The sequence below is a fragment of the Stenella coeruleoalba genome (assembly GCF_951394435.1).
Source record: "Stenella coeruleoalba genome assembly, chromosome: 17".
Lineage (NCBI taxonomy): Eukaryota > Metazoa > Chordata > Mammalia > Artiodactyla > Delphinidae > Stenella > Stenella coeruleoalba.
The window spans coordinates 14,872,444-14,894,718 of NC_137163.1; the positions used below are offsets into that span (position 1 = coordinate 14,872,444).

A 22,275-nucleotide genomic window follows, 5' to 3' on the forward strand; every position below is an offset into this window, starting at 1 on the left:
TCTGTGCCCACACCCCTTGCCTTCCCCCTCCCAGGACAGCACTTGCTCTTTCTAGAGCTGCTGCCTCCAGAACAAGCCCTTTTTTTTTTTTTTTAACATCTTTATTGGAGCATAATTGCTTTACAATGGTGTGTTAGTTTCTGCTGTATAACAAAGTGAATCAGCTATACATATACATATGTCCCCATATCGCCTCCCTCTTGTGTCTCCCTCCCTCCCACCCTCCCTATCCCACCCCTCTAGGTGGTCACAAAGCACCAAGCTGATCTCCCTGTGCTATGCAGCTGCTTCCCACTAGCTGTCTACCTTACGTTTGGTAGTGTATGTATGTCCATGACACTCTCTCACTTCGTCCCAGCTTTCTGTTTGGCCCTGGAACCCTTACTCTGTGAACGGCGCCCCCAGGAGCCTACACTGTGTGTGGTGTAACCCTGCCCTCACTTTGAACCAGGCATCGAGAATTCTAAGAATCTACCCTTATCCTCATCCTGTTTGCTCTGATCTTCTCACGTCTATTTCCCAGCACCAAACATCAATAATGTTCTTTGTAAATTTGATTCTGCATATCTTATTACATTGAGCTGAGCAATGGGCAAGACCAGAGCTAATACATCCCGTTAAGTTTTCTAAGATTGATTTTAGGAGTGAAATGAATGATTTTTCAAGGCTCCTCCCTCAGCCCCATCGGGCCTCGGTTCAAATCCTCACTTGCTCAGTGAGGTTGTCCCTGACCATCTCATTTCAATCAAAAGCCAGCCCCCTACATGCCCAGCTTTGGTCTTCTTCGTTAGCATAGGTCAGTCTCTGATCCACAATGTACTTATCTTATTTGTTTATTGTTTGTTTATTGAGAGGCAGTACGGTGCAGTGACAAAATCCCAGAGTCTAGAATCTGGACAATCCCAGCTCTGCTACCTACTTACTAGCTGTGTGATCTTGGGCAAGTTACTTAACCTCTCTGAGCCTCAGCTGCCTTATCTGTAAATTAATATTTACTAACTCATGGGGTTGTTGTGAAAAGAAAATGAGTTAATATGTATAAGACATACAGAAAAGATAGATAGAAAGGGAATTACCATGACCTAATCCTTAGGCCATATTGAACTTTCACCAGTTGTGTCAGGGCTGTCCTTGACAGCCAAAGGAGCCAGGTCAGACTCACATATGCTTCAGCAGAGTCTGATATACCCCTGGTCTTGGTGGCAACGTAGTGATGGGTAGAAGGACAGCATAATAAAGAGAAGTACAGCCTGCCCCACAGTAGCCTTTAACTTCCACTGGCACCCACGGAGGAGAAGCAGCATCCCATGAGGGAGAGCATCTGGAAAACCCAAGTGACAACCAACAATATGTGCTTCCCGCAGAGCTGGGAAACATGAAGCAATTTACAAGTGGCCAAGGCAGGAGAGAAATGAGGTTAAACCTCCATTTTTCCAAATACATATTTGAGAGACAGAGACAGAGAGAGAGAGAGAGAGAGAGAGAGAGAGAGAGAGAGAGAGAGAGAGAGAGAAGAGAGAGAGAGTGTGTGTGTGTGTGTGTGTGTGTGTGTTTCCCTGGTGGTCCTGAGATTATTTTAGGTGAAATTATATATTATTGAAACTTATAATAAAATTATTATAACTTTCTTTCTTCCTTGATCCTTGTGATTACAACAAAGGGAAAGTCTCATTTTGGTGCTACTGTATCTTTAATGACCAAGCCTTGACAAATCTCACTTTTTAACAGAAAGAAGGAGGCCTCAAGCTCAGAGCCTGACACAGGGCACAGAACATAGCTAGAATTTAACATTGTTTTGTTTTCCTCATTTTTATTTTTAGTTACTTTCTTTTTAAAAACACATTTTCCATTTTCATTAGTAACATAAAGTTTCCTTTTAAAACAGATACAGTTACATGTAAACCTTTATAGGAAAGAAATAGGAAAAAAGTATTTGGACAAAGCAAAAAAAAAAAGTAATTTATTTAACACACACATAGTTTTTGCTATGCGCCAAGCACTATTCTAAATGTTTCACAAATATTAACTTGTTTATCCCCAGAATAAGCCTGATGGATGAAGAAACTTACAGTCACATAGCTAGTGCGGGCAGGGCCTGGAATTAAGCACTCAGGGTGGGGTCCTGAGATGTGGCTCCTACCCCGTGCCTCTCCCAGGATCTCTGTCCCAAGGACAGAAGTCAGGAAACATTGGGACTTCCCTGGTGGTGCAGTGGATAAGAGTCTGCGCTCCCAGTGCAAGGGGCTTGGGTTCGATTGGGGAACTAGATCCCACATGCATGCCACAACTAAGGAGCCCACATGCCACAACTAAGGAGCCTGCCTGCCACAACTAAGACCTGGCGCAACGAAATAAATAAATACATAAAAGAAGTCAGGAAACATTGCAGGGGAGGATGGTGGCTCTCTGGGAGGCGGTGGGTAGGAGCTTGGGCCATAATGATGAAATCCAGGTCTTGCTCCATTGTCCTGTATTTAACTTATTCCCATCCAAACACTGCTCCAGGTTCTCCTTATGACTTTGACTCTAGGAACTCCAGCTATCCTTGGTCATTAAAGAGTTAAAAAGCACATTTGGGAGCAAAATGCTACCAGTGGGTCCCCTAAGTTCCCCTGCTCTAATTCTCAGCAGTCTTCAGCACAGCCAGCTTCTTCCTGTCTTTCATCTTTCCCCTTCTGGAACATATAATGTTACCGTATCCCCACCCCGCCATTCTCCCAGCTGTTTTTAATTCTAAGACTTGCTCTCTCTGGGAAACTGACACAAGGCAGGTCAACAATCTTAAACCTGATTTCTTTAAGGACACCCTCCACTTTATTTAAAAAAAAAATAATAAAATAGGTTAAAACAATTAGAGCATTAGACAGATTCTTTACAATACCAAAAAGATTTATGCAGAGCTCTCTCTCTCTTTCTTATACTTATAATGATAAATGTGCTTAAGCAAAACAACAACAATAATAATAATAGTTTGTCAGCCTCTATTATGTCTGGTAATTCTTTTTCATAATGGTAACAACTTTTTTAGGAAAGAATCAATCTTACTACAGATAATAATTCCATTTTCTTTGCAGGGACAGGTAAAGAAAACAAAATCATAGGAGGCTTTTTTCACATGCATATGCTAGAGGATTTTTTGCATAATATGTGATAGAGTTTTCTGTCATTGGAACAATCTTATTAACATGCTAATTCAAATCCTGAGCAATTTAGGCTCGAACAAGATGAGGCTACCAGTGAGCACACTCACAGAACAGGTCTAGAAACTGCCTATCACAGCAGCAGCATGACAATGGCCCTTATCATGCCTGCTATTCCAAAGCGCTTTGCTATTTCTCCCCACTTCATCTCATTTGATACCAAGCACGTCCAGCTGAACTGAACTCTCAAGAGTCCTTCTGAAACCCACCTGAGCCAGAGAGCTCAGGTATGTGAACCCAGCACCTTCACCATTTTATACAGAGAAACAGCATCAATCAGAGAAAATTATATTGCTATTTTGGGAGCACAGAGGAACTGAGATATGGAAAAATGCGCTAAATAGACAGAGGTTGGATAAACTCATGGCAGTGAACAAAAAGAAGGCTAGCAATTCCAGACAAGTCCAATAAATCAACTATAATTAAAAATTATGTGAAAGCATGACTCTTGGGTGAGTGTACGCAAAGTGCTTTCACATAAATTACATCATTTTGTCCCTCAGTCAGCATTTCTATGTGCCAAGTGTTGTGGTAGGTACCAGGGCTATAAGCAGGAGAAGGAAGAATTGGTCCATACTTAAGAAAGTCTTACAAATCAGTACTGGGGGCGGGGGGCAGGGGTTGGGAGGGGCTGGGACAGAAAGACCAATATGCTGTTACAAAGCCCTGAGCGTAGGGCACTTGGGAGCAGAGAGGAAGGAATGGCCAACCCATCCTAAGCTCCTAGGGGACGTAGGGTTGGTTAAATATTCCCTAGAAAGTGACATGTAATCTGAGTCCTAAAGGATACACAGAACTTCCGTCCATACAAACATTAGCAAGGACTCTTCTAGATTCTTAAGGCTAAATCAGTGAACAAAAAGACAAAGTCCCTGCCCTCGTGCAGCTTATATTCTGGTTGGGGAAGAAATATCAAAAACACATACTTAAGCCACTATTGCAAACAGTATGGAGGTTCCTTAAAGAACTAAAAATAGAGCTACCATATGACCCTGGGTATAAACAACTCCTGGGTATATATCCGAAAAAGACAAAAACTCTAATTCAAAAAGATATATGTGCCTCAATGTTCATAGCAGCACTATTTACAATAGCCAAGAAAGAAACAACCCAAGTGCCCATCAGTAGCGACTGGCTTAAGAAGATGTGATTATATATATATATATGGAATATATATATAATATGGAATATAACTCAGGCATAAAAAAGAATATTGCCATTTGCAGCAACATGGATAGATCTAGAGAATATCATACTTAGTGAAGTAAGTCAAAGACAAATATTATTTGATACCACTTACATGTGGCATCTAAAAAATAATACAAATAAATCTATATACAAAACAGAACAGACACACAGACACAGAAAACAAACTTACGGTTACCAAAGGGGAAGGTGGGGGAGGGATAAATTAGGAGTATGGGATTAATTGAAGATTCAGGTCCTGGCTTACCATCACTCTCTCCATCCCTGCTTCTCATAATGCCTGATGATTTCACCATCCACATGGACGATTCCGCAGTATCTGACCTCTCCGTCTCCTGCCCTTTTCTCTTCCAATGATCTTGTCCTCTGCTCTACCTCAGCATCCTATTCCCAGGGTCACATCCTGATTTTATCAGTATCCATAATTGCATCCCCTCTGTATCTTATTCCATTCTGCAGGCTCTACCTTCAGAATATATCCAGAAGCTAATCATGTTCCCCACCTCTGTCACTGCCATTAATTATCTCTACATAAAATAGACAAGCAAGAAGGATTTACTGTACAGCACAAGATATATTCAACATCTTACAAGGTTATTATAATAACCTGTAATAGAAAATAATCTTTAAAATACATATATATAAATATATATAACTGAATCACTTTGCTGTACACCTGAAACTAACACAATATTGTACATCAACTATACTTTAATTTAAAAAAATTTTTAAAACCTACATCTCTACATCTGCTGATAAGCACTATGGAAAAAATAAAATCAGTGTAAAGGGAATAGAGAGTGATGGAGTGGAAGTTGGTTAAGGAAAGACTATCTGAAAAAATATTTATACACTCTATTTTTATTGATTGATTTTTGGCTGCACTGGGTCTTCATTGCTGCACGTGGGCTTTCTCTAGTTGTGGTGAGCAGGGGCTACTCTTCACTGAAGTGCGCAGGCTTCCCATTGTGGTGGCTTCTCGTTGCAGAGCACAGGCTCTAGGCGCGCGGGCTTCAGTAGTTGTGGCATGTGGGTTCAGTAGTTGAGGCTCGCAGGCTCTAGAGTGCAGGCTCAGTAGTTACTCTGTGGCATGTGGGATCTTCCTGGACCAGGGTTCGAACCCAGGTCCCCTGCATTGGCAGGCAGATTCTTAACCACTGCACCACCAGGCAAGTCCTGAAAAGGTGATATTTAAATAAATCTGGGACTTCCCTGGTAGTCCAGTGGTTAAGACTCCCCATTTCCATTGTAGGGGTCACGGGTTCAATCCCTGGTTGGGGAACTAAGATCCCACACGATGCACAGCATGACCAAAAAAAAAAAAAAAATATATATATATATATATATATATATATATATATATATATACACACACACACATATATATGTATGTGTGTGTATATATATATGTATATATATGTAATTCTGTACTTATACAAATAAAATTGCTAAAAAAATTAAAAATAAATAAACAAACCTGAGGAAGAGAGGAAGCAAGCCATACAGAAATCTAGGAAATAGCAATGAAGATAATCTGGGAAGAGGAAACAGCATGTGCAAAGGCCCCGAGGTGGGCGCTTACTTGGTATGTTCGATAGGAGCAAGGAGGGGAGTGTGGTTGGCATAGAGACAGGGAAAGGTGGCTTGATTTGGAGCCAGAGAGCTGATGGGGCTGGACTATGGAGGGTCTTGTAGAACACTGAACATTTTGGGCTTTTACTCTGAGTGAAATAGCCACTGGAGGACTTTGAGAAGCAGAGGGACATGATTTGACCTACATTTTTCAAGAATCACTCTGGATTCTGAATGGAGACGAGATTACAGAGAAGAACATGGGAGGACAGCAGTGAAACCTCCTAAGACAGGTGACAATAGTGGCTTGGGTCAGAATGGCAGTGACAGAGGTGGGGAACATGATTAGCTTCTGGATATATTCTGAAGGTAGAGCCTTCAGAATGGAATAAGATACAGAGGGGATGCAATTATGGATACTGATAAAATCAGGATATGACCCTGGGAATGGGATGCTGAGGTAGAGCAGAGGACAAGATCATTGGAAGAGAAAAGGGCAGGAGACGGAGAGGTCAGATGCTGCAGAATCGTCCATGTGGATGGTGAAATTCATCAGGCATTATGAGAAGCAGGGATGGAGAGAGCCAGGACCCAAATCTTCAAGGAATGAAGAAGAGTATCTTGGGGTCAGGGAAGGTGATCCGAAAATGGTTTCAACAATTTTTCTCTTACATATCACACTTTTTTGGTCTTTTCTAAAAACTCATCACCAAAGCCAAAGTCACATAGATTTTTCTTCTAGAAACTTTATAGTTCTGCATTTTACTGGAAGTAAAACTTTCCGAACAGTATACTTTATATTTTTTTCTTGTACTCCACTAGCTAGACTTTGCAGTACTGTTGAACAGGAGTCATGAGCGAGGACATTCCTTGCTTTGCTGCCAGGCTTAAGGGGAAGTGTCCAGTCTCTCACCATTAAGGATGAAGTTAACTGTAGGGTTTTTGCAGATGTTCCATATCAAGCTGAGGATGTTCCCCTCTATTCTTAGTTTTTATCATGAATTGAGGTTGGATTTTGTCAAATTCTTTTTTTTTTTTTTGCATCAATTTGGTAGGATCATATGGTTTTTCTTCTTCAGCCTGTTGATGTGGTGGAGTACACAGACTGATGTTTGATTCATGAACCAGCCGTGCATACCCAGAATAAATGCCACTTTGTCACTGTATATAATTTTCTCTATACATTGTTAGATATGCTTTTGATATTCTTTGCCATGACATCAATGTTCAGGGTAGATTGATGAGAAGGGAGACTGGAGACCAGATGACTACTTGGAAGACTACTGGTTAAGAAATAGAAAGGAATCAAAATTCTCTAGTGGTAATGAGAATTGAAAGGATGAAGGGTTGGACTTAAGAGGTATTTAGAAGGTAGAATTGCAAGATTTGTCAACAATGGAATAAGTGAGAAGAAAGAGAGAAAGGAGAGTGAGTTGATTTCCAGGTGTGGAGCGTGAGCTTGAGGGACTGGGGAGTGCCATTTATCAAGTCAAATAATACAGCGGCAAACGGATTTGAGAGAAAAGGGATAGAAATGGTGAGCTCACCTTTGGACTTAACTACCTGCGAGATGATGGCAGGACATCCTGATGAAGATGCCCAACCAACATCTGGATATATAGATACAGGTGACGGTTAAAGCCATGGGTGTGTACAGGAAACAAGGGAGATCCTATATAGGCAATTATTAAGAATTCTAAAAATGTCTGATTCTACTGACAATAAAATAAATTCATTCTTGTAAAAGTGAAGAAGAAACTTGTCCAAACCTTTGCTTTTTCTACTTTCAGACCTTCTCCAACAGCAACTTCCTTCATTGTTTCTTTAAGAAAAATATTCCCCCCTATTACTCTATCTTAGTCACATTGAACTCCATTCAATCCCACCTAGAAGCAATCCCAACTCTGCCATAAATTGGATCTAATTGTAACTGCATCACTCAGGCTCACCTGGCAGGTAACAGCTGGCAACTCTCCCTCCCTGTGTGAAGTGTTGATTAAATCACTTATGAATCTCTCTGTAAGGCTATGCTCTTTATTTCTTCCTATTACACCGCTCTTGAAATGCCTGGCAACTCTCTGATGACTTCCTGCCTCGTGGAACCATTAGCTCAGAATTTGTTTTGCAGTTCTGGTGAAAGATAGAGAAAAATGATTACCTCTATATCCTGCAATTAAGCAGACAATGACTCCTACGGGAGTATAAAAATGAAGATGAACATGAAATCAACAGACTTTTACTTATGTATTGCACAAACATGCCAACAAGTCTGCAGGGCGGTGTGCTTGGGGAAAGAAGTAGTGGGCTGACTTGGGGCCACCTCACAAAATGTTTGCAGGCAGCACAGATCATTTTTCTGGGAATGGAAAACATCTTGTACTTAGAATGTGTTTTCATTATATAAAGAAATGAACATCAGTTATGATAAATAAAATCACTGGGAGACAAATTCTAGAAAGGGCTCTGGTGAACAGCTATCTCCGCTAGCAACTGGCCTGCTTTGACTCATTGCCCCGGAATAGATGCTAAGTACATTTTTATTTATCATTACTCTCTTTCTTGTATCCCTTCCTCAAAGCCCAAATCACTAATTGGCTCTTCTTACCACACTTGGGATTCTTCCGTGTCAGGATTTTAATAAGGCAGCAAAGTTCACCAAATCCCATTAATTAATCTAAGTAGCATATTTTCCTTTTTAAAAATTCCTATTAAGTCACCCACCCATGTATTTTCCCCCTGGCCTGGCACTTTATCCCTTTCCAATAAACAAAGAGAGAGAGACGGGGGAGGGGGAAGAGGGAGGGACGGAACTCACACATATAACCGGGAGTGAATGAAGCCAGACACACATAAAAAGTACACGTTATATGATTCTGTTATATAAAGTAAGAAATGGGCGTAAAAGAATCTATGCTGTTAGAATCATGGTTTACTCTGCAGGGAGTCGTGACAAGCAGGGAGCAGAAAGGGCTGCGTGGGTACCGGCGATGCCCCATGTATTAATCAGGATGCTGGTTATGAGGATCGGTCCAGTTGGCAGAAATTCATTAATCTGCACACTTATGATATGTGAGCTTTTTAATAAATACATTATACTGCATTAAAACTATTTTTTAAAAAAGGAAAATACTAGCCATCTTCACAAAAACAGCCACACGCAAATATTGTGAGAAATAGTAACACCCAACATTTAAGGAGCATTGCCCTTGTACCAGTGCTGTTCTGAGCACTCTGCTGGTAAATTAATTCATTCTTACCCTCAAAAAACTACTCTACAAGGCAAATACTAAGCTTACTCCCATTTTACAGATGAAGAAACGGAAGCTTAGATGAATAATTAGCGCAGTGCCACACAAACAGAACACAATGTACTATGGATTTGAATCCAGGTTACCTGACTCCAGAGCCCCTGCTCTTAACTGCTGCATCTTGTGTTGGAGAAGTGAGGACCCTGGGGCCAGTGTCCTCTCCCAGGTCATCTCAGACAAGCATCTTTCCGCCTGGGCTTTAACTCCCCTGTAAAATGAACAGTCTGAGCTAGCTGTTCTCTCGTGGGACTGCACTGCACAATCCAGGACCTTTACCATTCCTGGCCCCTGCCCACTGCCTGCCCAGTAGTGAGCCAGTGATTGTCACAATTAAGACAGCACCACACTTTTCCATCTGCGTGGTCCCTAAGAGAACAGTACTGCCCTGATTGAAAACCATTGTGCTACATGACAATTGTAACAAAATACCAGTCTGAGGGGGGATGTGGATTATGGGGGAAGCTATGCGTGGGATGGGAGGGGGGCAGGGGGTATATGGGGCTCCTCTGTACCAGCTACTAAATTTTGCTGTGATCTTAAAACCACTAATAAATTCTATTTACAAAACAAGAACTATGACTACAAGCAAAAATGTGGATCATTTCTAACAAACATATTGATGAGCAAAAGAAACCAAATACAAAAGAGTACAAACTGCATGATTCCATGTATGTGAAGTTCAAAGATACAAAAAGGCAAAGTAATAGAGGTCAGAATACTAGTTACCTCTGGAGGGGGGCAGTAGTTCAGAAAGAGTGCAAGAGTTTCCTGGGGTTTGGCGAATGGTTATTTTAGATCACACACACACACTGTATTTGAGTCTTCTGATTTCATAAAGAGGGCAGAGAGAGGGAAGGGTTGAGGGGCTCTTCCATAAATACAGTCCAGCTGGAGCAATGATTTACGGGTAAGAGAATCTATACTGAGTGACTAGCCAGGATTCTTTTAGTCTATCTTCCGTAACGTCTCATCAGAAGCACATTTTATATCGATTCTAGGAAAACAATTTGTCATTTTTTCTTAACCTTTGAAATGGACTGAGTGATCTCAACTGGGGTAAGTTAATTTAGAGGGGGCTACGTCGGAGGGAATATAATCACATGCCCAGGTTTCGAGTTAACTCAAACGCCAAAGATGGGATTTTGGAGAGTCCCAGAGGTTTTCCTGTTTTTATTCAAACTGGTGATGCTGGTGAGGGGCCAGCAAGCTGCTGGAGGATCTGTTTGAGTTGTGACCGATTCATGCCCCTGCAGGACACACAAGGTCTGGAAATTTGATTACTGCTCAATCTCTAAAGAGGAATGATGTGTGATTGAAAAGCTAAAACCCTTCTTTATGATTTTTTTTTTTTTTTTGTGAAAAGGAATAGTTAGGTAGTTGACGCTGCTGCTGCAGAGGTGATATTAACAGAATGTTGAGCTGTGTATGTTTGGTAGGACTTACTGAAAGTGACAATGTTCTGTTCACTTTCTAGGCATCAGAAGCTCTCACTTTACCTTGTGTAATCCTTGCGTCAGTCTGTGAGGTTAAGTCTTATTATTCCCATTTTCTTGATAAGGAAAAGTGAAGCTCAGAATGATTAAGCAACCTGTCCAAGGTCACTTAGCCAGTATCTTCAAAACTGATGTCCCAGCCTCTGTCTTTAGTTAAGTACGGTTCTGACCAGTGTCCTTACGAGAGACACACAGAGGTGAAGGCCACATGAAGATGGAGGCACAGACTGGAGTGATGTAGCTACGAGCCAAGGAACTGCTTGGAGCCACCCGAAACGGTGAAAGGCAAGGAAGGATTCTCCCCTAGAACCTCTGGAGGGACCACGGCCCTGCCGAGACCTTGATTTACAACTTCTGGTCTCCAGGACGATAAGAAAATAAATTTTTGTTGTTTAAAAAAAATGTATATATATGGTTCCAAGGACCATTACCTCTAGGCTGCAGGTGGGCACTATTCGCCACTGTGATTGTCATCCACAGTGTGAAAACTAGAGATGAGTGATGGCTGGACTGAAAAGCCGTAACAAGATGGAAGGAAACGCTCAGCATGGGGACATATTTGTGAGTGATCCCCATAGTCTGAAGAACTCACTGAGTTGATGAGCTTCATTAAGTGCGATGAACAGTGAGACACCCCAGGGTCTAAGTAATTCCATGGAATGGGAAAGTTTACTTATTTTTTATAAGTCCTTAAATTATGGCAGCCTTTTTTTTTTTTTTTTAAAGATGATGTTGGGGGTAGGAGTTTAGTAATTTATTTATTTATTTTGGCTGTGTTGGGTCTTCGTTTCTGTGCGAGGGCTTTCTCTAGTTGCAGCGAGCGGGGGCCACTCTTCATTGCGGTGCGCGGGCCTCTCACTGTCGCGGCCTCTCTTGTTGCGGAGCACAGGCTCCAGACGCGCAGGCTCAGTAGTTGTGGCTCACGGGCCTAGTTGCTCCGCGGCATGTGGGATCCTCCCAGACCAGGGCTCGAATCCGTGTCCCCTGCATCGGCAGGCAGATTCTCAACCACTGCGCCACCAGGGAAGCCCAATGCCAGCCCTTTTTAAAATGAGAAGACTATTCATCTCCTCTCACAGTAAGGAGTAAAGGAATATTCCTAAGAATAAAAGCACAAACTGGGCAAGAAAGGAGGAAATTTACTAGGCATCTTCAAGCAGACCTTTCTGTTTACACTATTTCTTTCAATCTTTAATGCATCACGGTGAGGGAAGAGGTACATCCCTACTTTACAGGCAAGGAAGTCAAAGTTCAGAGAAGTGGTAGAATTTGTCCAAAGTCAAACTATAAGGAAATGGTTGAACTGGTATAACAGAGAGAAGTCGGACAGCCCTGTGGGCAAATTTAACCCCCAGTAATTCCTTGTTTGGAGACATTGGGTAACTTATCTCACCTATTTGAGCTTCAGTTTTCTGGTCTAATGAATAATTTATCATTTAGGGTGCTCTGGGTTACATGTAATAGAAAACTCAAATCAAAATGCCTTAAACAATAGGATTTTTTTTTTTTTTGGTTGCACCATGCAGCTTGCAGGATCTCAGTTCCCCAACCACCAGGGATTGAACCCGGGCCACTGAAAGTGCCGAATCCTAACCACTAGACCACTGGGGAACTCCCAATAAGGAAATTTTATCTCATCAAGTAAGAAGTTCCAAGGTCAGGTATCTTCAGGCTTAACTAATTCAGTGGATCAGTGACTTAGAGATCCAGGTTCTTCCCAATTCTCCGCTCTGCCGTCTTCAAAAAGTTACCTTTGTCCCACAGTCTAGCTGCCCTCATGGTCTCAAGATGGCTGCCACGGTTGCAGGTGTCACATTTAGACAGGACAAAATCCAGAGGAATGAGAGAGGCCAGCTCTTCTTATGTGTTTTATTCAACTAGCAAAGAAGCCTTTCCCAGAATCTCTACACCAGTAGGTTTGTTCTCAAATCACACTGTCAAGAATTGAACCATATACCATGTTTAAACCAGTCTCTGTGGAGGAGAATGGAACTACTACGGTTCACTTAGCCCAATCAGGATTGACTTCCGAAGTAAATCCACCTAAGAAAGGGTAGATTCCCAAACAAAATCAGGTCATTCACTGCCCGCAAAGAAAAAGTTTATTGGATAGGATAACATGACGTCTGAGTTTCAGATAAATGGAATGTATACTTTTACAAGAAAAAACTGTTATCTATTTAAAAGCAAACCTAACTGGACACCTTGTATTTTTATTTGCTCAATCTGGCAAACCTACTTCTAGAATTTGCCAAGAAGAACAGGAGGAGAGAAATGTGTGGGGAGTAAAATTTCGTCTTCTGGTAGAAACGGCCCTGGGTCCTGGTTTAAATTTGGTGAAAAGAATGAACAGGGCTTTTATAAAAATACAAACAAAAATGTGAAAGGAGAACTAAGGCACAACTGGTGCCTTTTATAGACTCTTATCGCTGCACTTTCTTCATTCTGATCAGGTCGTTTTCTGGCACAGAGCTCCTAAGATCCTTGGAATTTTCTAACCGATGAGAGTGATAAAGGTCTTTTGTTATGTTAATGAGGTAATTTTTGGGAAAGCCTCTAGGTCACCTAAGGATGGGGGCTGGTGGCCAGGGGAGGCATTCATGTGATTAGAGAACTTTCAGTCTCCTCACACTGCCGGCCCCCCACCTCCTGGGAGGGAAGAGGGGCTGGAGATTGCATTTAACCACCAATGACCAAAGATTTAATCAATCATGCTTGTGTCATGAAAACTCCATTCAAAAAAAAAACCCAAAAGGACAGGTTTCCAGTGGGTGAACACATGGAGATTCAGGAACAGTGGTGCAAACAGAAACAAGACTTGTCTCACCTGAACCAAAATTCCTAAACATAAATTTCACTGCCTCAGAGAGCCTGGCGTCCTTGGATCACGTGTCTTGTGAGACAGTTCCTAGGCTTCTGTATGTTTTAGATTTGAAAAAATTGTCAAAATCATCACCATGACAACCAGACTCTGTACTGGTATTGCTGCTTTGTTTTCATTATGAGTCTTAGAAAAACACTAAATGCCTAACTTTTTCACTGGCTGTTTTATATTCGTCCAGTCAGCCCCTTCTATGGTTGAACCACAAGCATCAGATTTTTTTATTTTCTTTCTTGCAGCTGCTATGACAGAAGCCAGACAAATACAAAATCAGCATGTTTTGAGTACTGCAGATGAATGACAACTGGCAATATGTTTACACTTAGAAACTGTCCAAAACACTTTCATATAAATTTGTTGAAAACGTCTGCAGGATAAGGCAGCAATTATAAATCTCTCTCTTGAAAACCAGAGGTTTTATTAAGCACAAAAAACAAATGACTTAACTCTAAACAGAAAAAAAAAAAAAGTAAAAAAAGAAAACTAGTTCATTATTGTTACCTTGTTACCAAATGCCCAGTTTCATTGTTTAGATGCAACTGAAGTGATTGACAATGGGGAGAATATAGTCACGACTGTTCTTACACTAGCCTTGTTTTACGAGTTTTCTTATCTGAATTAATCTCCACAGACCTAGATTATCCATTAAGCATAGAAGTTTACATTTCAGAGGGATAAGAGATAGACTCTGAAAAAAAAAAACCAATTTGACAAGAGAATCTTTACCTCTTTATAGAAAATGTCAGGAAACATAAAGGAGAAAATGATTTTAAAAAAAAAGGCCATGGTTGAGTTTAATTACAAGAACTTTGTCTCAAGCTGATTAATTTATAAGGTACGTTCTTTGTGCAGCCCCCCTGGGTCCCTTCAGTGATCTCGAAAGTCCAGAGAAAGAACATAAAACATAGAACCTCAAGAAACAAAATACTTATAGATCCAAGTGATTTACTTCGTTTTCCCTGTAACTAAATGCGATTCCCTTCTCTAAGAGACTCATACTTCTGATTTCATATATTCCCTTTTCAGAAACAGGGCTTATCATCTTTTTTGCTTTCACAACACTCTACGGTGTTCAAATCAACTCAACACATATATTTTGACCACCAATCATGAGTGAGACCCTCAGTGAGACTACACAATGTTAGAATGAGTAAGATCACGCTTACCTTCCAAGAGCTCAAAGAACAATCTGCTCACACTATACATAAAATAGATAACTAATAAGAACCTACTGTATAGCACAGGAACTCTACTCCATACTCTGTAATGACCCATATGGGGAAAGAATCTAAAAAAAGAGTTGATACATGTATTCACTTTGCTGTACAGCAGAAACTAACACAACATTGTAAATCAGTGCTTGATGGATAATCTAGGTCTGTGTAGAATAATTCAGATATTAAAAATCGTAAAATAAGGCTAGTGTAAGAGAACAATCGTGACTATACACATTGTCAATCACTTCAGTTGTATCCAAACAATGAAACCAGGCATTTGGTAACAAGGTAACAAATAAAAATTAAAAAAAAAAAAAAAAAAGAAAAAGAAACTGCCTTGGAGCACTGCTAAGTGACCCAAAACTGGCCGAAGGTGGAGAGGTTGAAATTCAGGAGAAGGGAAAGCCCTGGATGAATTTTCATGGCTTTTTAATTGAAGACATGCCCCAATTAAGTTCTACAAAGCACAGCTACCATTTTAAAAACCCACATATTTACTGGAGAATCAGAGGAGAGGATTCAGTTCAACAACAGCTGCTGAAAAGGGAGGGAAGAATTCCCCAGAAGAAGAGAACCAGAGAGGGAATGCTCTAAAATCCGTGCCTGAATGCTGCCCGAGTCGCTGGTTGACCTCTGAACAATGTACGTTCCCCCTCATTTTGAAGCTTTTCATTGGCTCTTCCTTTGCCTAACGTGTTCCTCCCACCCCCGCCCCGCCTCCATCTCTCTCCGCTAGCTCATTTCTCACACTTGAGTAATTCGTGTCCACATTCCCTTTCAAAAGGAAAAAGTCTTTCAGACTCTTACTGTTCATGAAAACGATTTTTTAGTATAATGTTACTTAAATATGTGGGCAGCGAATTCTTATGCCTCTAAATCTCATAAAGTTTTATAGTCAACGTGTATACAAATAATCTATAAAATTCAAATCAACAGTATGACAAATGATGCTGTTGTGTAGAAAACTGACCACGTTCACCCTGTGACTATGGCCCTGCCTGCTCTGGCCCAGTCTTTGAGTTTTGCATAAGATGACTCACTTCTCACCATTCCTGTCTATTCAAACTCCTACAAGACCTTCAGCCACAGAATGGACCCTGAGACGGTCTGGCCTCTTCCTGTAGCAGATATCATGTTGCCCAGCTTCACCTCTTACTTTCTGTACGTAGCACTCCTGAACTTAGGCGTGCCTCCTGCAAAATAGAGATAATCATGGTACTGTTGATTCTGTATGATCATCACGAGGATGAAATAATGCCTGCAGAGCCGCCGGCACATGTCTTATACATAGTAAGTGCTCAGCTCATGTTTTCTACTCGTTGTTTGGTGCCCACCCCATAGCACTTCTGCTGTCAGATTTTCGAAATGTAACTTAGCCACAGCCATGTCCAAGAGCTGGAAATGCTCTACCAGAGGCTGATGTCTAGGTATGAAATAGGTAATGGGTTGGACTATTTCCTTGAATAGTGAATAATAAGTTTTATTTATATTAAATTAAACTATATTAACATAATTAATTACAAGAATAATTTTAAATTATATATGTATATCTAAAATTAGATTATAGTAATTAAATAATGATGGACCTAAGTTAAAATAAGTTTTAATTTTTTTAATTTTAAGAGTTTATGTGCTATAATTCTTTATTTCCTAATTTGTACTTTAAAAAAATACTTTCACTGCAAATAATAATCTAATTCAGAATGACTTAAATGGGGGTAATTTTTGTCACGTAACACAGAATCCAGAAGTTGCTGACATTGGTTCAGCTGCTTAAGGATAATACCAGTGATCCTGGCTCTATTTTCTGCACTGCCATCCTTACTTGTTGGTTTTTGTTGTATGCTTGACACTCACGGTCATAAGAAGGCTGCTGCACCTCCAGACATTACATCCAAGTTCCAGATAGGAAGAAGGGGAGGGACAAAAATCTTCTCACTCACAGGCTTTGCTTGTCCTTCGGGAGGGGTGCCCTCCCCAGCAGACCTTCCCTAATATTTCATCAGCCAGAATTGGATCACATGGCCACTCTTAGACCAATTAAAGGACAGAGGTGACATGATCAAACCAATTTAGATCAGTCACGATCGACTCCCTTGGGTTGGAGTAGGGGCTAACTCATGCCGAGATCCCTTCCCCAAGTGCCTCCATGAACACACTGGCAAAGAAGGGGGACCACCAGAAGGGTAGACCATGGGTTGTGGACAGGGTCTGCTGCTCCAAGCATGACTTGGTTTAATCCAGGGCAGACCAAGGAGACAGCCAACTTGTAGACATAGCCCAGGACACTCCCTCTCATGAAGCTCCCAACCAGGGGGCCCTGTGCAAGCGCCAAGTGAAAATCACAGCACACTTTTCCCCAGACAAACCCAGTGTCACAAGCTCCGGTGATATTCCCTTGGCCGACCCTAAGGCCACCTGCAGCCTCAGCTCCTGTGAACTCTGCTGCCTTCCCACCCCAAGTACCGATGTCTCTCTCCCTAAATGTATCCTCAGCCCCAGAAGTATGCTCAGCCCACTGTCAGGGCAGGTCAAAATGTTACCTGAAAACTGGGTTCGCCTCTTGGTGGGTGTCAAGCCAAAGGACACAACCAAGCCAAAGAGCAACAGAAGAAAGGACTTATCATTTGCAGCAAGTAAGGAAAACACTGAGAATCTTTCTCAAAGCAGTGGCTCCTAGAGTAGCAAAATTGGGAACGTTTTAAGCTAAAGGTACGAGCATATTCATGAATGGGCTTGGGCAATGGACAGAGTCCAAGCTGTAGTTGATTGAAGTCAGGAGGGTTAGAAAAGGTCAACATGATCCCTTAGGTTCCAGTTCTGGTGGTTGAGGCTTCAGGCTAATCTTTACTATTGAAACAGAACTGGGAGTCTTCACTGGGAGTCTTCACCACCGTTACATTATCTTTGCTATTGTTACTTCTCTTGCCTGATAAGTTTGCCCTTTTGTTCTCTTAAGATCATTATTACTGACACCTGTTCAAGGATAAGCATTGTGGCCAGGCTTAGATCACAAAATGGCTTAGGCCAAAAATGGCTTCTCTTATGTCAAGCAAGCCATGCCTGTTTCTCCTTCTCTGGGGACCCCCTACCTTATCTGCTCACATTTTTGCAGATGCAGTTAAGGTAAAATAGGAGATCTGGGGCCTGACCTAAGCACAGGAAGCTTTCAATCCGGTCTGGAGGTCAGACAGGGAAGTCAGAGAGTCACAGGGTTAGAAGGATTCAACACAGGAAAGATTCCCCAGGGCTTTAGAGCTAGAAGGGGACTGTGTCTGGGAAAGCAGGCAGGCTTTAGGAGCTGCAAGTAGCTCCAGACGGCAGGCAGATGGTCAAGGAAACAGGGAGGGCAAGGATCTGAACCCTGCCATAACTGTGTGAGCTTAGCGGAGGCCCGGAGCCCCAGAGGAGGACTCCTGCCACCCTGACTCTGCACCTGGGACTCTTGAGCAGAGAACCCAGCCACGCCATGCTAGGACTGCAGACCCCCAGAGGGGGGATAAATAAATGGATGTTGTTTTAAGCCACTACTTTTTTGGTAATTAATACATAGCAATAGAAATCAAATACATCTGAAACATTTTCTTAAATGAATTTAAAAAATGATGGAATAAGTGTTCATCTTTGAGGCTCAGTAACACCCCTGCCACCACCAGGCTGACTGTTGTCTCTAAGCCCCAGATCCACCCTTCTGTTCTCACTCTGTAATGCCCGGGCTGAGTCAGACGCTCCTGCAGTGAGATACCTTCTCTGGAAATTTATTCATAATCAACCTGTAGGAGTAAGTCCTCCAGTTTTCCGAGTAGTTTTCCAAACGAACTCAACCCACAGTTAACAGGACTGGGGGTGATGGGTGAAGAGGTGCTTACTCTGTGCTGTCCTCATGCAAGTTAATTCCCTCAGAGAAAGGAGGATTCAAAAGTGAAATACTGCCACCCACCGGAAGAGAAAAGGCTGCAAACAAATACTAACAGAAGCTACTGAAACAACTCAGGTCCTCAGCAGTCCGGACTCTTGAGCTTTCAACACAACTTCTGCGCTTTGCCTGGGTCCTAATGCCAACACTCCAGAGACCTGGACGGTGATTTTTTAAACACCAGCAATAAAAACACTAAGAGATGAAGCTAAAAGTTTAATCCGGCAGCTGTGCCCTTTTGGCATTCTGGATTTTCAATGGTGTTCAAAAGACAGAGAGCAGGAATGGCCTAAAGGTCGGTTTTCACTTGACTGTCCTGTCTGAGATTCAGCAGATGCCTGCTTGGAAAATGAAAGCCATTCATACTTTTTTCTCATGAGCAAAACATACAAAATCAACAAACCATTTCAAAGCAGACTGCCACCATTATCTATCCAACACAATTTACTCCAGCTCCCTTTACCCCAGTCTCATCACATCTTGAAGTTCCTTGGACATGCCAGGCATGCTTCTACCTGTGAGCCTTTGCATACTGTTTCCTCTCCCTGGAACACTCTTCCCCAGATGTCTACATGGCCCACATTCTCTTTAAGTCTTTGCTTAAATGTCACCGTCTCATTGAGGTCTTCTCTGGCCAGCTACTGATAAAGTGTAATTCCAATTCCTAGTGTTTCCCATCCTTCTCACCATTTTTTTTCCCCATAGCAATTATCACCTTCTAACCTGCTATACAATTTACTTACTTTGCTTACTGTCTCCACTAACTACAATGTAAACTCCATGAAGACCAGAATTTGTCTTATTCACTGATCCGCCCCTTTACTAAAACAGTATCAGTAGACATGATAGTAAATGTACAATTAGTACTGAATGTACAGATGAAAGAATATTATTCACACTCTGAACAATATGAGCTTAGAGTGCTTTAACTCTATGTAATCTTCTCCTGACTCACATGACTTTATTTTTTAGGATTTTAGCCCTATTTCTTTACTTTCCCAAATTAAATATCATATTATTTTCATTCAGAAAAGAAGTTTAAGATTAATCAACATCTTTGCTCAGCATTCCTTCTCATATAACAGACATGCCTTGTGGAAAAACTTATTTGAATTCTTTTTTGAGGTTAGTCTAATGATAAACTTGGTTTTTTATATTTGAAAATGTCTTTTTCACATTTGTTCCTGAAAGATAGTTTTGCCAGATTCACAATTGTTAGGTCAACAGTCATTTTCTCCAAGTACTTTGATGATGTAATTGAATTGTTTTCTGAGTTCATTACTGATGAACATTATTGATATATATACTATGCACTGGATTCCTGTATCTCTGGATTCCCATCTTTCATCTGTTCTGGATCATTCTTAGCCACTTTCTCTTTGGGATTTATCTCACTTCATCTTTTTATCTTCCTATTCTAATCCCACTAAATAAAAGAACAGTAAGAGTACACTATGAAAAATAAATGCCCATAAACTCAGTAATCTAGAGGAGACAGACCAATTCCTCGAAAGACACAAACTACCAAAACTCACTCAAGAAGAAATAGCTAATAGGAATAGAGCTATTAAAGAAATTTAATTTGTAGTTCAAAACCTTTCAAAAAAGAAAAAAAAAAGAAACCTGCAAAAGAGTGACCAACAAAAATCAAAGAAGTTATAAATAAATGGAGAGATATTTGTTAGGATATCAATCCTCCTCCATTTGATCTATAGATTCAATATAATTTTGATTAAAATCTTTGCAGGCTTGTGTGTAGATGCTGAAAAGCTGTTTCTAAAATTTATATGGAAAGGCAAAGGAACTAAAAGAGCCAAAATCAATTCTAAAAACAACAAAGTTGGATGACTAACAGGATCCAATTTCAGCATGGTATTAAAAGGACAGACACATTGATCAATGAAACAGAACTGAGAGCCCAGAAATAGATGCACACAAAAAAATGCCAATTGATTTTTTCAAACCACTTTACTGAAGTGTAATTTACATATGATAAAATTTACTTGATTTAAGTGTACAATGCAATTTTTTTGGGTAAACTTAAGAGTTGCACACCATCAATCACTGCAATCCAATTTTCCATTTCCAGCACTCCAAGAAGACGCCTTATACCCATTTGCAGTCACCACCCCCCCATTTCCACCCAGGCAACTACTGATCTACTTTGTCTCTATAGGATCATCAACTGATTTTTGACAAAGGTGTCATGGCAATTCAGTGAAGAAAATATAAACATGTATCTCATACCGCATATTAAAATACCACATATTAAAATTAGCTCAAATGGGTCAAAGACCTAAACATAAAACTATAAAACTTTCAGAAGAAAATGAAAACTCTGCACCTTGGGTTTGGTGATGAGTTTTTTGATAACAGCATCAAAAGCACAATCCGTTAAAAAAAAAAAACCCAAACCAAGAAACCAGACATTGTCAAAATTAAAAACTTTTGTTCTTTACTTTAAAAGACATTAAGAGAATGAAAAGACAAGCTAGACTGGGAAAAAATACCTGCAAAACACGTATCTGATAAAAGACGTGTACTCAAATACTTACTGAACTCTTAAAACTCAGTTAACACCTAGTTTTTAAAATATGAGCAACAAATCCGAACAGATACCTCACCAAAGAAGATATATGAATGGCAAATAAGCGCATGAAAAGATGCCCAACATCATTTTTCACTGGGAAAATTAGTTACTTCAACTACAATGAGATACCATTGCAGTGGGAACCCTCATTCATTGCTGGTGGGAATGCAAAATGGCACAGTCACTCACTTTGGAAGACAGTTTGGCAGTTTTTATAAAGTTAAATACACACTTACCAATGACTCAGCAATCCCACTCGTCGGTATTTACCCAAGCAAAATGAATTGTTTGTATTAAAACCTGAACATGAATGTTAAATGATAAATCTTAATACATCCATACAATGAAATACTCAGCAATAGAAAAAACAGAGCTATTGATTCACACAACGTGTATGAATTTAAAATGCATTTTGCTATGCAAAAGAGGCTAGACGCAAAGGCTACAAATTGTACAATTCCACCATGTGTATGACATTCTGGGAAAAGCAAAATTATAGGAATGGAACAGATAAGTGGTTGTGAGGGGTGAGGTGAGGGGTTGAGTACAAAGGGGAATTTTTAGGGTGATCGAACCGTTCTGTATAGTACTGAGACAGTGGACACATGACTGCGTTTGTCAAAGACGACGCAGAGTAAATTTTCCTAGTGAAAAATCAGCATGGATGTTGAGAGATCCCAGATGGAATTCAGAGTGTGACAAATAAATCTGTTTTACAAATGTATGACATAACTTCAATGAAGGGAGTGGGGAATAAAATGAGCTGAACTAAGTTACTTTGGAAAATGAGTGAATACTATAAGGCTAAAGACAAAACAAAGTACTTAAACACTATACCCTAGTTGGTCAATTTGTTTCTCACAGGGGTACAACGTTAACTATTCTGAAACCA

The 22,275-nt window shown here is 40.7% G+C and overlaps 1 protein-coding gene across 1 annotated transcript in view; it reads right to left on the reverse strand.

The window, feature by feature from the left end:
• Positions 1–22,275, reverse strand: part of FER1L6 (fer-1 like family member 6) — a 174,623-nt gene that overhangs the window by 151,108 nt on the left and 1,240 nt on the right. Inside the window, exons 2-5 of the mRNA XM_079901955.1 lie at positions 15,918–16,070; positions 9,373–9,494; positions 7,928–8,108; positions 4,654–4,933 (exon numbers count right to left, since the gene is read on the reverse strand). The gene's annotated coding sequence lies outside the window, so the exon portion shown is untranslated. The remainder of the gene's footprint in view (positions 1–4,653; positions 4,934–7,927; positions 8,109–9,372; positions 9,495–15,917; positions 16,071–22,275) is intronic.